Genomic DNA, 3685 nt, shown 5'->3' with positions numbered 1-3685 from the left:
ATATGTGTTCCAAAGAGATCGTTTAAAAGTGATCATGTGCTCTGTCCATTAGAAAGACGTACGCCTCCGTTTTTATTTTATTTATTTTTTATTTAAGTTTGAAGAACCAGTACTGTGAATAAAACAAACAAAGATCTAGGTGTTTGCCAAAATATTTATTATGTCAAATAAATGTAGTCACAATTTCAACGTGAAATCCAAATACGTAACTACGTCATGCACGCACGTCAGCTGTGGATGTGTTTTCCCGGGAAATGCAGTCACATGGCATTGCTTGACGCGAAAAGACGACAACCCCCATCAATGGACGCTGGAGAGGTGAGATCAAGTGTTGTCCCGAAAATGCATGATAACTAAAATACACTGTGAAATATGAAAGTTAGTAAGATGTATGTTTACTTTAGTGGTTAAATTATTTTCTGTTAATGTTTTATTTCTCGATTGTATTTGAGTTTGATTCTCATTTGATTTTTTTTTTTTTTGCAATAAGGAAAAAAACAGTTTATTGCTTATTTGTAGGCATTGATGAGCAAATAGAATTTTGTTATATTTCATTTAATATCTCTTTAGATTCTACAATTTAATCAGTGGTAGCCTGTTTTTCTCAATTTTTGTAAAATATCAACAGTATGTATTGTAATTTGAAATAATTAATTTTCATTTTTTATTATTTGATGTCATTTTTAATTTTATGTAATACATTATTTACACTTTTTTTTTTTTAGTGGAACACAAAAGTGTTTTTTTATTTATCTTCACAGAGCTTTTTTTGCACAATGACAGTACATAGACACTTTATAGTATTTTTTTATTCTGTGTGTCAAGCTCCAAAGCAGACAAAATAGTCCATATGAATCTATCAGGTTACTGACTGAAAATCTGTAGCTTTTAAATTAACATGAATATGGATTGATATCAATCATCTGGTCACAATGGTTTTTGGCATCAATGATATTGCTGTTTTTTTTTTATCTAAATGCCTGTTTTAGACTGGTCACATGTGCTGTCACTGCATAGAGCTCTGTATTACATTTAAAGATAAACTTTAGTGTTCCACAGAAAAACACAACACAGGTTTGGAACAACATGAGGATTAGTACAATAATTATGTACATTTTTGGGTGAACAATTCCAGTAAGATCAAAAAGATTTTTAAAAATGCTTATTTAATCCATTCACCTTATATTTCTTTTTATTTCTTTTTTCCAGAAATAATGCTGAAAAGCAAAAGGCGTAAAACACCTCTGCAGGATGCAGAGGATCACATGACCCATAGAACTGATAAGCCTGGGCTTCAAGAGCAGTTCATCAGCAAATATAAAGGCAAGTATTTATGACTAACCATATACACCAGTGGTTCTCAAACTTTTTTCCCAGTGGGCCGCACAATGGTCCAAGTGCAAGTCTCACGGTCCGCATATAATTTACATATGACGTCACCAATGCAAACCAATCAGATTTAATGTTATGGTATTAGCAGATAATACTATTATTATACTTAGATGTTGCACACAATAAATAACAAATAAAAACTAACTTACTGACATTAGCTTTACAATAATAATCAGTAATGCTCAATGAACACACAAACTGTAGGCTATATACATCACTTTAAGTTGCTATTTAATTCTGTATGACTTTATGACTCTCTTCAACATTATCGCAATAGTCACCAAACAATCACATAAACGCCTTAATAAGCAAATATTACTCAGCTCTTTTTACAAACAACAATGAGTGCACTGTAGGCTAATTACAATCTCTGACGATATCAAGCTTTCTGTCATGTCGCAATCCTTGGCGCAGCATCGGATCCGCTAGCGCGCGGCCGAGTTGGGCTCATTCCAGCCGCGGGTGCGCTGATGCGGTTATTTTTACTGATTTAAAATACATCAATCAAACACATCGAATTCACAGTTCAGTCTTTTGAAATTGTAGGTTTTGCTTGTCAAGTACTTTACTACAGAGCAAACAGGAAGGCTGCCCATCTCGCTCATTAACAGCAAACTGATTCTTCCATTCTTCTTACCTTTACTGCTGATGCTGCGACTCTTCTTGTTTGCTTGTGTTCCTTCATTTTATCTTCCACATTTTGTTTTTCTCCTTTAATAACAAATTTGACCATTTTGAGGCTTAAATTTACAAAATTAATGGCTACTGTTTGAACTCTTCCTAAGCGCACACTTGTGTTTGTTTCGTTAACTGAGTGATTGCGTCATTATTCTACATTGGCTGATGTCTGAAAATAATAAATGCTCACCAAAATTATTTTATATGACAAATAAAGCATTATAGCTCATTTATATTTTTTTAATTCGCTTTAATTTAAATTTTAAAACAAAAATAAATTGTATGCTACTTTTTAAAATTATTATTATTATTGTGGTCGGCATATCGCGGGCCGCATTTACATTTGTGACGGGCCGCAGGTTGAGAACCACTGCTCCACACCCATTCAAACGCTTACTGCGCGTGAAGTGTCGCGTCACGCAACTCGCGCCCAATTACATCAAAAGTAGCCTAAATGCTCACTGGATGTCATGGCAACTGAATCACGGAGGAAAACTTTAAATATCTCGCCTTCGCTTTAATTTCGGACCATCTCCAAAAAGACATAAAACACTAAACAAATGATTTTGACATGCGTTTATCAAAGTAGGAAATCCAGACTTTTAATCCCTTACACACAATTACTGCTGTTGAAATACGAAATGGAGGCGGGTCCGGATTGAATCCCCTCCGCGCTTTGAGAAGTGCTGATATACACGAATGGTTAGGTCTTGATGTCATTAATGCAGAATAACCTGCTTTACAAATAAAGTCTTGTAGTTTAAAGGGTTAGTTCACTCAAAATTGAAGTTTCTGTCATTAATTACTCACCCTCATGTTGTTCCACACCTGTAAGACCTTCATTCATCTTCAGAACACAAATTAAGATATTTTTGATAAAATCTGATGGCTCGGTGAGACCTCTAAAGCAACTAAAGACATATTTAAAACAGTCATGTGACTACAGTGGTTCAACCTTAATGTTATGAAGTGATGAGAATATTTTTTTGTGCACAGAAAAACAAAATAACCACTTTATTCAATAATATCTAGTGATGGGTGATTTTGGGCACACAAAAAGTATTGAACTGCTGTAGTCACATGATCTGTTTTAAATATGTCTTTAGTAGCTTTCTGAACACTGAAAAAGGAAATGATTTTGCTCTCAATGCAGGCCTCACTGAGCCATTGAATTTTATCAAAAATATCTTAATTTGTGTTCTGAAGATGAATGAAGGTCTTACGGGTGTGAAACGACATGAGGGTGAGTAATTAATGACAGAAATTTATTTTTGGGTAAACTGAACATTTAGGTGGTTATTGGTTTGTGTGTAAACCAGGACAATGGATCATTTTTATAATAGGGTTAGTTCAAATAATGTCATTTATTACTCACCCTCATGCCGTTCCATACCCGTAAGACCTTCAATAAGGTGATTCTTTTTTTGGAGCTATCAGTATATCGTTGTGCATGATCATGTACATGATCAATGTTTTTTTAATTTTTTTTTTTATTATTATTGGGTTTTGGTTAAATTCCTGAAGTAAGGGCTGCTTTTTCACTTTTTTTTTTTCTAAGACACAAAATATACATCAGTAATACCCTCTTGTGATTTAAAAAAAAAAAAAGAAGCTT

This window comes from Chanodichthys erythropterus, chromosome 19, assembly GCF_024489055.1.
Source record: "Chanodichthys erythropterus isolate Z2021 chromosome 19, ASM2448905v1, whole genome shotgun sequence".
NCBI lineage: Eukaryota > Metazoa > Chordata > Actinopteri > Cypriniformes > Xenocyprididae > Chanodichthys > Chanodichthys erythropterus.
The sequence above is the reverse complement of the archived record's forward strand: the minus strand, read 5'-3'. Positions refer to the sequence as shown.